The sequence below is a fragment of the Polyodon spathula genome, chromosome 18, assembly GCF_017654505.1.
Source record: "Polyodon spathula isolate WHYD16114869_AA chromosome 18, ASM1765450v1, whole genome shotgun sequence".
Classification (NCBI taxonomy): Eukaryota; Metazoa; Chordata; class Actinopteri; order Acipenseriformes; family Polyodontidae; genus Polyodon; species Polyodon spathula.
Genome location: NC_054551.1, coordinates 19,525,894 through 19,538,764, shown reverse-complemented (window position 1 = coordinate 19,538,764; position 12,871 = coordinate 19,525,894). Strand labels below are relative to the sequence as shown.

Below are 12,871 nucleotides of genomic sequence, written 5' to 3'. Positions count from 1 at the left end.
TATGTTAACATATCGAATTACATACTACTGTGTAGTTTTCCATATAGTTAACAAAAAACTGACAGAAATGGAAAACATTTCTAAATCTAACATGAAATATTGGCTTCTGGTAAACCTTTTCAATATCATTTTGTAGTTTCTTTGAGTGCATGAATTTCCAGTTTCTAATTACAACAAAAATGGATTATCAGGTAGTATCTTGGCAATTGATCTTACACCTTACCTTCCAGATGTGGCCAATTAGAAGATGGTAAAGTTCTTCATTAGTGTCCTTTGGAACCAAAACATTTAATGCTGTTACAGTTTTTATTTTTGAAACTGTTCCTACACATCTTCTCGGCATTACAGCTGTTGATAGAAATCCCTAAACCCACTTAACCAGAATACTGTGAGTTTAACAGTATAGTGCAATGAATAAACACTATTCAATTATTAACCACAATTTAGATATTGTGGAAAGAACCAGGCATGCTACTTTTTAGAACATGAAAACAAAGTCACAGTTATAAAATATTATGTGTACAAAGGTACTCGCTACAATATAATCAGTTATACAGATCAGCAGTGAATATATATATATATATATATATATATATATATATATATATATATATATATATATATATATATATATTGCTGATCTGTATATGGTATATATAATATATATCATATTATTACCAGTTTAAATTTTTATTAATTCCCACACACAATTAACAGTAATAACTGTGCAACTTTTATATGTTACATACAATGGCTAAACCTTACAAATGCCCTGATTTAACCTTCTCTTAAATATTGATCTGGACACGTTTACGTAACAAACCACTGTATGCATTGAAGGATCTTTTTAGTGTCATTTGGAAACACATGGGATACAGCTTGAAATACAGTAATCATACTTTATGTCATCATCTGGTCACACTCAGATAGCAATTCTTCATGCTTGCACTATACGCCAATATATATTATTAATAGAACTTAACTAATCTATGAAGTTTGTAAACATATACTGTGCAATGTGAGTGATATTATACTTGACAATAGTTAAACCTCATAAGGACATGTCAGAAAACTAACTGTAACTTGGTGTCCAACCGGACCCCTTCAATAAAACAACATATAACTAACAGCTGGAGAAAATGAATGACTGCAAATGTGTATATGAACACTTTACTTTGCTTTTCCTATAATACTAGCCATCGTTTGTAATACGCCCAATGCGCACAGCGGTCTCCTAGCAAGTGAAGGCACCACTGTATTCTGGATGCTGTAGTTTATTCTAGGAACTTGTCACAGCCCATTGAAATATCACTAGAAAGCCCCAAGCCTCCTCTTTTATTTAATATATTGACTGTGTTCCTAGTTCTCCTTTTTCGAGTTACAGACATTTGAACACACCTACCAATTTGTTGCGCGTCACAGCACTGGAGCACTGAGGGGGTGGTAGAAAGTATGAATGCATGACATCAATGGAAAGCACAAAGCCTGCACTTTTAAATCACACTGAAACCGGAACGCTACTGAAGTGACCAAGTAATAGGCAAAAAACGAAACTTAGGACCTGACTCTGTCACATGACTCAAGCCATGGTTTCGGATTGCTGTATTTTGCTTAGGAACGTCTGTTCAGGACATACGATTCATCATTGGAAAGCTCGAATTATGTACTTTATATGTAAGCTAGCTATTACGATGCCTGAGGTATTCACACGAGAAGGTCGGGCCCGTCGATACACAATGCCTATACAGATAGGAAAGCGAGGAATTTACTGCTGTGAATTCAGTGCATGTGGTTTCTGTGATGAATCTACAGTTCTCTGTGGTTTCAGTTTTTTCACAGAATTCAAACATAGGATCAAAGGCGGCCATAAAAGACATATTGTAATAGTGTTTAGACACTAAAAAACTCAATTCAAGAAGAAAAATAAAAACACTGCCTACCTACCGCTATGGCCAAAGGTTTTGCATCACCTAGAATTTTAGCATTGAGACATAATAATAAAAAAAAAAACTATATGAACATAATTTAGATATTTTTATTTAACATCATGTAATCAAGAATCTACAAAATGACAAAGCAAAAGTCTACCGGAAGCCACAATAGTTATACAGTGTTTCATATTAGATTTTGAAATGTCACATTTTTGTCAATTTTTTTGTTAAGTATATTGGAAACTACAAAGCGGTATGTAATTCAATATGTTAACGTAACATTATTCAGTAGGTTTCATATATATATATATATATATATATATATATATATATATATATATATATATATATATATATATATATATACACACACACACACACACACACACACACACACACACACACACATACTTCATGTTATGTATTAGAGCAGGCAAAGAAAAAACAAAAACAGATAGTGTAGATTTGGTAACACTTGGTAACACAAGTTCCAAACATAACACAAAAAAGCAAGTGTATGATTTACTATTAAATTCAAAACAAGAAAACAGTCATTCATTATTAACCCCACCACTAACATGAATTAACAATGAATAAGCACACAGTTTCAAATACCATCAGTATGAATACATATTAAATGTATCCTCAGTTCAAGCTTTATATCTACATTTTAATTACTATAGCCAGACATGTGTACTGGTCTACCTGTGTTATTAGTGTCTGCAGAGGTTTTATTAACAAAATGAGTCTTAGCCACTGTAAGGCAAGCAGTCAAACTTTTTACTAGTGCCTTCTTCACTAGATAAAAATTCAAAAGGCACTCGCCGAAAGTGCAGAGGGCACCCTAGCCCAGACGTTAGCCTGCTTGAAAAAGTTTTACCTCAGAATTCTGATTGAGGATTTTGCAGTTCTGGATCTTAAAACTATTAAAATCTGAACTGGGAATAAAGATTTGAGATCATAGTCACCAGTACTGTATATGTAAACAATGAATGACACTGATGAACAAATATTCTTAATCTGTTATCAAAATGACAAATTGGCAAACGGCAAGTCAGTCTAACAAAAATGACTACAAAAGATTTAGACGTGAGTAGTTTTTCGAGATTTACGATTATACTGTAAATTTACAGTATAATCGTAAATCTCGAAAAACTACTCATTTCTAAATCTTTTGTAGCCATTTTTGTATTACTTTAGTATAAATACATGTTAATTTGGATTCATATGTTGTTTTTTTCTGACTTTATGTGAACGAAAAGACACAAAAGCCCCGGTTTTCCCATTGGAAATAGTGATATTTTGAAATATCACTGTCCTGGTCACAAAAACAAAGTTTGTGGGGAATAATAGCCATTTTCTATACTTTTGAGGCATAAGCAATTAGGAAATAACACTTACTACCCAGGAACAAAAATTGTGTTACATAGTGTAATGTAATGTATTATGAAGATGGCTAATTAAACTGAAGTAGTCATTCAGCTTCCTTGCAGCACAGCATGTCACTATTATGAAATACTTTGTAAAACGTTTCGTTTTTTTTTCAAAATCAAAGTCTTAGTTTCCAAGAAATTCGAAACAGCCCAGTTAAAAGCAATGATTCTGGTACGAGAACCGAGGTTCTCTCAAAGTATGAGTTTGCATCTGAAATTCTCCAGATACCTATTCAGTCATTAGAAGCAGTAACCCAGAAGACAAAAACCTATAGTAAAATATTTTTGGATTCACAGCATCCCTTACATTTCTGTTAGCCACACTGCTTTATGTTTTTCTTTCTCTACCTTTTTTTTCGATCTATGTGGAGATCCTGCACATGGGGGTCATAGGGGAGTAGAAGGGAGATCAGGAGCAGGTCCACGTCTCCACTCTGATGCCCCAGCCAAGTTCCTTCAACTCACCCAGTTGTTGCGTTCAGCCAGCCATCAGAACATTGAGGCCATCTGGAAACAGTTTCAAAACAGAAATGACTACAGGTAAAGTTTGGGTTCTATGGATTATAATAGACGCAGTTTCATGAACATTGACAGTTAACACTGCTTCTCCCTCTGTTTGCATCTTTTATAGACACTGGATCCTGGATGCAGTTCCTGCAATAGGAACACCCAGTGCACTGAAGTTCATAAAAGAGAAAATCCAGAATAGAGACATCACAAAGACAGAAGCTCTCCTGACAGCAATACACCTAATGAAAGCTGACCAAGATACCATACAAATTGCAGCTGTAAGTTGATGTAAGCACATCATGCACGTAATGCCACATTATCAGTGATGCAATGTAAAACACATTTTACAATAACAATAACCTTTCTCATTTCAGGACATCGCCACCTCTAGCCATGTTCAGAAGTCACACGTTCTCCGTAAAATTGCTTTACTTGCTCAGAGCTGCCCAGAGAAAACATTACAGGTAGGTGTCTCTCAGGGTACTGGAGTCAGTCTCTATGAACTGCTGTGATGATGTTCATCTCAAACCTCCTTGTTTTCTCAGCTTCTCCGTGACCTTGATGCTGATGCTGCTAGCAGAGCTCATCACGAAGACATGGTCCTTGCCCTGAAGGTTTTGGGCAATACAGGACAGCCTTCTAGTATCAAGCGCATCCAGAAGTTCCTACCAGGGTTTTTCTCTGGAGCGTTGTAGCTTCCAGTCAAAATTCAATGGGATGCTTTGATGGCCCTCAGGAACATCGCCAAGAAGGAACCAAGAAAGGTGAGATGGATTCAGAATATGATACCATGAATGGTATTGCACGGGCAATGACATCGCTAAAACTCTACAATGCATACTGCACTTTTCTTACAGGTTCAGGAAATTGCTCTGCAGATCTTTATGGAGAAAAAATTACATCCTGAGGTCTGAATGCTGGCTTGTGTAGTTCTGTTTGAAACCAGACCCCCCCATGGCATTGGTGGCAACGTTAGCTGATTCCCTACTGAAGGAGACCAGCTTGCAACTGACCAGTTTCACCTACTCCCACATGAAGGCTCTCATCAAAAGCACTGCTCCAGGCATGCACCCAGTGCAAGAACCAATGAGTTTCAGTTTGTCCCTCATTTTCAAACTTTGGTCATGGTTAATTGCTTAGATTATAATACCATTTTCCCTCACTAGTGCTGCTGCCTGCAATGTAGCTGTCAAGCTTCTGAGCCGCAAATTTGATAGACTGAGCTACCAATACAGCAAGGCTATTCACCTTGATGCTTTCAAAAGTAAGTATAATAATCCTTAAAAGGAAAACCTTTTTTTTTATCATGAGTCATATAGAATAATAACTAGTTACATAGAAATAATAACATCTTTGCAAATGAAAAAAAAAACCCTGTTCCTTCTAAGTAATGTATCATTGAATACTGTTCCTTTAAAACTTCACAGATATGGACTGAAGCACTGACTACATTTGTCTTTCTAGCTGAACTGATGGCCGGAGTAGCAGCTAATGTCTTTGTGATAAACGACGCAGCCAACATCCTCCCCACAGCTGTTGTGTCCAAAATCCGGGGATATATGGCTGGATCTGCAGCAGACCTACTAGAGGTAGAAGCATCAACTTGATTGAGTAGATTGAAAATATCACATTTCAGAATATCACTTATTCATAATTGGTATTATTTTTTGTGTCACAGGTTGGCCTCTGTGCTGAGGGACTGCAGGAGATCCTTATGAAACATCAAAAGAAAGTCAGCAGCTCTCAAAGCACAAGCAAGATCCAACGCATCCTTAAAACAGTAAAGGTACTTTACTGAGAAGTTGTCCGACTTTTGCGGTTGCAGTTTCATGTAGTGCATTCTAGTCATTTTAGTGCATGGTAAAAAGTATTTTCCAAGTTAGTGGATATAGGTATACTGCTAAAATATGAATTCAGTACTGGCTGTCCTAGCTTCTGATCCTGGTAACAAATGTATGTGATATATTTTACAGTGTAAGGACCCTTTACTAATCCACTCCCCATAGTCTTTCAATATATATTTAGTCTATGATAGCAAAATAATGAGTGAGCACTGTAATGTTATGTTTTGCAATCAAAATGAAGATTCACTGTTTTTTAACTGTTTTTTTTCTTCTTACTTTGCACAGCTGTCGGGTTGGAAGTCCTTATTGTCAAACAAACCTTTGGCATCTGCCTATGTCAAAGTGTTTGGACAAGAGCTATCCTTCTCAGAGATCAACACGAATGCAATTAAGGACTTAGTTCAGGTACAGAAGGCCTTCAGCACTCAGTAAAACAGATTTTAAATGATCTTCTTCCAGTTGAATTAATGAAACCCTCTTTATGACCATATCATATTTAATTGCAGACAATCATCGAACCTTTAGAAAGACAAGACACTGTGAGAAGGGTGCTCAGGAGGCTTCAGGATGGAACTGCAGCACAGTGGTCCAAGCCCTTGCTGGCTGCCGAAGTGCGTCGAATTGTATCCACTTGCGTTGGCTTTCCTATGGAAATGAGCCTGTACTATGCTGCTGCAAATGGTAAGAAAGTTCACTAAGATTTTACAAAAATCTAATAACTGATCTTCCTACATACAATGTAAGTAAATTTGACACAGCGATATGAAATACAAATTAAAAAAGGAATGACATACTTATTATGATACTTCTGAATTTGTATTGAATGTATATAAATATTGCTCAACTTTCATTGAGTCTAACGTGAATTTATATTACTGAAAAATGCTTTCCTCCAGACATGAATTGCTGTATTGTTTTATGTAGATAGTCTTGTACAATTAAAACAAACAAATCAATAACTTGCATGGTTTAATAATGGGTTGACAGAATTATAATATATTTGTTTAGTTATATGACACACATTTCCAGTACATTTTGTTTTACAATGTTAGGATATCAAGAATGCAGTGTAACAGCTTTCTTTCTGGGACTCAAGTTTAATTTCCTTTTCTGCACAGGTTGGCTGAATATGTACCTGGAGCTGCCATGCTGTTAGGATTTTCTGAGCGCCGGCATAAAAACCCATCCAGGCAGATTGCAGTAACATTAGCAGCAACTTCCATAAGGACCATCGATGCTGTTATAAAGACACCAAGGGTAAATGTTTAATTTTAATTTCATTTAATTAGGGGTACATTCTGAAAGCCTTTTAATCAAGTCTTTTTTTTCATAAAAATATAGTGTCAAATTAAGATCGGAACAGACGCTGGAATTGCATTCCATGAAATATTCAAAAGCTTACATTTACAAAATATATGCCATTTACTTATATTTTCATTTATTATTTCTTTATGCAGATGACCATTTTCAAAAGAGCTATCCAAGTTCCTCTTGCACTGCCTGTTGGACAAAACTCCAACGAACAGCAAAAACAAGAAGGGTAGAACATCCTTAGCTCCCTTCCCAATATGTTCGCAGATGGCACCACCATGGTACAGACCATTTCCATGCAGTTGCAAACATTTTCTACTATTAGTTGCCATGTAAAAGATGGAAACATTAGTAATTACATTGTATTAACATGTTATTATACAGTTATGCATGCCCCAAAATCAAAAGTTTTTACCAACAGAAATTTCAAAGTTTGTATTAACAAGGTTATTACATTATTCCCATTCTCGTTTCCAGCTCAATGCACATCAGCAAACAACACACTGACAACATTCAATGATGTGAAATTCAGGACTGAAATGCCGAAAAACTGCAATCAAGTCCTTGCTCAAGATTGTACCTCTGATCTCATGTTCATTGTTCTAATGAAGAAGGATGAAACCACTGGAAAATAATTGATTAATGTGCAGCTTGGTGATGTGTGAGTTCAGTCACACCAATCCTACAATCTTTAAAACAAAATAAAAGAAACAATACCCACAAATAAAGCTGCAATCTATTGCAGTGCCACAGTAAGAGAATTCTACTGTAGTATGACCACTGTGAAACTTCCAATGTGTTGCCATCACTGGTAATACTCAGATCTGCAAAGTGGGCTCTCTAGAGGATAATGTATTGGTATTATAGTGGTATTCCAACACATTTTCCAGATAAACTTGAACACCTTTAGTGTTGATATAAAAAAAAAGAACACAACAAAGATTTGATGTTAATTGCTGTGTTTTGAGTTCAGCTGCTTTTAATAGTTCTTCTTATGACATTCCAGCAGCACTGATTTGCATGTATTGTTTTAGGTATTCATGTCAACAGGACACATACACACTGCTGGCAGCATGACTCAAATGTAACCTAACCCAACAGACATTTTGAAATGCATTCTAAAATGCAATCTTTTTCTAAACCTTCTTTTTAGTAATGTTGCTATGCGTCCGAATGAAAGCAGCACGTGGCTCATGGTTAATGGCCTGAAAATTCCAATGAGCAACCTCCCTTATGTAGATTCAGCAGGTTTGTGCATTGCAATACAGGTTTGTGCATTGCAATACTGTACAGGTGCGTAACAATGGTTTATAGGCAATACAAAATATAGTGTGGATGGGGTAAGACTATGGACTTTTCCAATGCATCTGCAGAGTTTTATCAAAAAATAAAACAAATATGAAATGAAATAAATGTTTTTCAAGTCATACCATAATTAAAATGCAGAATGACAGGGCAAATTGTAACATGATGTTTGTATGGTGTTTTTTTTATTTTTTTTTAGGTTCAATAATAATCCAGACAATTGGGCTAGGGCTGTCTCTCAGTGCTCAAAGCCATGGGATCAGTGAAATATATTTTGATGGAAACACTTGGAAGGTGCAGTGAACTTCCATCCAGTTTCAAAGAAGTCAACTTTTATTTGAACTAACATTTTTTTGAGAAACTTTACTATGTATTCCAGGTTAAAGTTGCTTCCTGGATGAAGGGAAAGACCTGTGGAATCTGTGGTCGTGGAGATGGAGAAATGAAACAAGAATATTAGACACCAAATGGATATGTGACCGAGGACTATGTGAGCTTTGCACATTCGTGGATCATTCCGGGGGAGGGCTGCGGAACCAGTGAAAGTAAAGCATTTTGAAATGTACTTTTATTAATACAAACTGCTTAGGTTTTATCACACTGATAATAATTTTGGAATGCAAACTGTAATAAAATGTATATTGCTATGGGCTGTGAGTGTGTGTAGGGTGATATTTAATAACAAAGAACTTTTTTAAAATTAATATAGCTTTACCTTTTCTGTTGGGACATCCAATAGTTTTGTAGACGGTTGTTTTGAAGAACATAATTATTTGGGATTTGAACTCAGATACAGTACAATACATGACCATTTCCCTCCCCAGTGCTTGAGGTAGTGTAGTTCCCTGGATGACACCTTGTCTGTGTTGTTACAGAATGCGGACTGCAGCATGAGTTTGTGAAACTGGAGAAGCAGGTGCTTCTCGATGGACAGGACTCCAAGTGTTACTCAGTGGAGCCTGTGCTGCGTTGCCTGTCAGGGTGCTTCCTGCTCAGAATTACTCCTGTCACCGTTGGTTTCCATTGCCTTCCAAATGGTAGGTTACTGTTGTGCTGTAATAAAACAAATCATTAGGAAAGGTCTGTCACTGCGCTGAACCATGCAGCCAGAGCCATGCACCTGGGTCCACAGCACCTAGTGCAAAGGACTGTGAATTTCACAAAGCTGGGCTTTAGCATCCCATATCCTGTCTTGTGGAAATGAGATACAATCTTACAGAGCCTGGCATGAGATTGAAGCAGTCGGTTTGGAATAATGAGGCAAAAAGTCTCCAAAATTGTATATTTCACGGTACCGATTTAAAAACTTTAATTGGAAAAATAGAATAAAAAAAATAAAATCTCTTTTCTCTTCTAGAATCGTACGTGACCAGAACGGATTGTGAGCTGAGCTTCTCAGAGATAAGCGTGGACATAAAAGATATTGTGGATGCCCAAGTAGCCTGCCATTGCAGTGCTCAGTGTACTTAACTGTAATACATTGAATGATGTACTGTATATTTGCCTGATCTAGACATCAATGCAAATGTGTTAAGGTTTAACCAGCTGATACATTACTTTAGATGTATAGTTATGCAGTGGTTACGGTAAATCATGCAAACAGTTTTAAATCTGTCTATCTATATCTAAAAATCTATCCATCCAAGGATTTAATAAATTCAGAACAGCATACAAATAACATTGTCTGAGTCCTCAATTAAAAATAAAAAAAAAAAAAAAAATGTAATTATTGTTAAGGGTTAAAGAATGTCCACATGGCAGTCTAAAAACACTTGTGTCTTTTCACATGAGCACATTTTGCCTTTTGCTTTGAAGGGTCCATGAATGTGAATGGACAAGACTCATGGACGAAGATTCAATCTAATACTATGTGTTCTGAGAAGCTATGAACACTGTGAGGCTTTCCCGCTTGCAGTGTCTCCTACAGCATCAAATCAAACAACTCCTAAAACTTGAGGCTCTCTAAATTGGAGGAGAGATATTATGCAGGGACTTTTTAGCTTTTGGGAGGGAACTGAAGGTAACATTTCCACAAATCAGACAAACTTTTATTGAAAAAAGAAGGGGCTGTGTGATAAAAACATTGAAAACAACAGAAGAAAACATTATTAAAACATTTTATAATTGAAGCATCTCAGCCAGATATTTATGTATTTAGAAGCATTTTGAAATATAGAAATCCTTTTTGTTGTGGGTAGGCTCATTTTCAAATGATAATATATAGTCTCAAGCAATGCTGACAAGAAGGGGGGGGGAGGAGAGGCAACTGTACCAGGGCTGCGAGCTCAGGGGGGCCCCCAACAATTATTAGAATTCTTTTTTTTTAATGTACATGATAATTTGGTGAATAAAATAATAATTACAAGTGTTCTACAGACCAGATTGACAGCAAACTACTTTTAGGACATGTGACTGTTGTAGTGTCTAAACACTGCTTCAAATTGTAATGAAATGCAGTTGCCTGGCTCTGTGTTGATTAATGAATCAGACACTGAGGGCCATTTATCACACATTTATGACACACGTTAGACTCACTACTTTACATGCACGCTAACTCTAAATGTAGTGCCCTTTAGTAAATGAGTCCCTAATAGCCTAATTTATGAAAGAGCGTATGTAGCTGTACATGCACATTAAGTATTGAGCCTAACGTGCACCACAACTCAATTTACTGTCCCATTTACTAAAAGAGAACGCATTAATTTACATGCACACTACTACCAATTATATGAACTATAAAATAAAATCTAAGAAATTATAACATTCATTCACATTTATTCATGCTTAATATAAGTTATTTACAAGTAATTTTCACTACTCTATATGAAAACTTTAATGCAAGTAATGCTTCCATGATGCCAGATAGATTTCACCCCGGAAAAATCGGTTTAAATAGTGGGTCTATCAGTGGTTAAAGCCTGGTTTCCAAATGAACTAATTCTCACTCACTTTAAAGTGAACCCTATGATTATCGCCCTTTAGTAAATACGTTGTGTTAATAAAGCTCATCTCACTACAGTGTAGTTTCCAAGTATATCTACTTTATACCGTTCAAATGTATTTATTTATTTTATTTTTTAAACAAGATTGAATTTTCTACATCTGATGAATGGCCCTCTTGTATCTGATATTCTGTTTCTTATTAGTAAATGATGCAAGTTTGATTTACAGTTTGTATGTATTGCAAACATTTGAAAGGTTTATATCCTGTTCATCTGACACCACAATTTCATGTTTGGCTTACACATACATTGTCAATATTTGGTTAATCAATACAGTGCAAAACACATTGCAGATGTGATAAGCAATATATTCAATATTTTTTATTGTATTGAATAATTCTGTAAAGTCAATGTAACTTGTTCAGGTACAACTTTTACAGGTGCTATCATGTATTATAGAAGTAAAATATAGTAAAATAAATGATCTTGCCTCTTCAAGGTGTTGAGTAGGCTGTGTAAATCATAGGGGAAAAAAATCACATTTAAATGCATCAAGATTTCAGGTGGTAACACAACAAACTGTGAAAACGTATATATAACGTATATATATATATATATATATATATATATATATATATATATATATATATATATGATATGATATATGATAAACACAGGAAAACAACAGAAAAACTGTGAAAATGGTTAGTCAATTCACTCTGGCTTTACTCTTTTCCCATTAAAAAATAAAACGTACTACAAAAATAATAATGTGCTGCTGGGCCATGTCCCGCCTTACTGACTTGCATCTATCATTGATTCATTCTGAATGCTTTAAACCCTCCCCAACTACTGATTGACAGCACATTCCTACATTTCTATTGGAGAAGCCGCTTGAGAGATTTAAAACGAGATTACAATCAGGAAATGGGGGCTTGTTAGCGAGATTTAAAGCTGTACTACAGTTAGGATACAGAGGATTTAAAACAGAATTGTGTCGAAATGTAAAAAAAATGCCTACACACAAAAACCCCAGAAGATTGTGCCCGTGACCATAGGGATTCAGTTGTAGAAGACAGCAAAGGAAAGAAAGTACATCTTGAGTGTGCAAGTACTGTCGGTTACTACGATACATATTTTGACAGAAAAAAAAAAAACAAAACGCTCAAACATTTTAGAAAGTAACCGAAAACATTAATTTCATACAGCATATCTAAACAAAAGCCCCCCAAAATACAATTAAAGCAGAAGCCATAGTTATAATATCCAAGTAAGCAAGTACAGGCATAAGTAAGTAGACACCCAAGTTTGGGAAGAACATTCTGGAATCATATATAGCATTGGCAAAATGTGAGTGGGGTTAATACATGTGGTGCAACCGTTTGCCTTAGCAAGGCAGCAACGCATTGACACATTTTGTGGATGAGATCAGCAGCCCTCCTCTGTGGGATTGCAGCTCAGTCCTGTTCTAGAATCTGTTTTCGGGAGTTATAAGAAGTGGGTTTATTAGGACCCTTTCACAGGGATAGGTCAGGGATAGCCCATACATGCTCAGTGGGGTTCATATCTGAAGATTGGCCAGGCCAGAAATAAAT

At 35.9% G+C, this 12,871-nt stretch overlaps 1 pseudogene; it reads left to right on the top strand.

Moving 5' to 3' along the window:
* Positions 1-1,691: 1,691 nt before the first annotated feature.
* On the top strand, positions 1,692-9,804 carry LOC121330700 (annotated as a pseudogene).
* Positions 9,805-12,871: the final 3,067 nt, after the last annotated feature.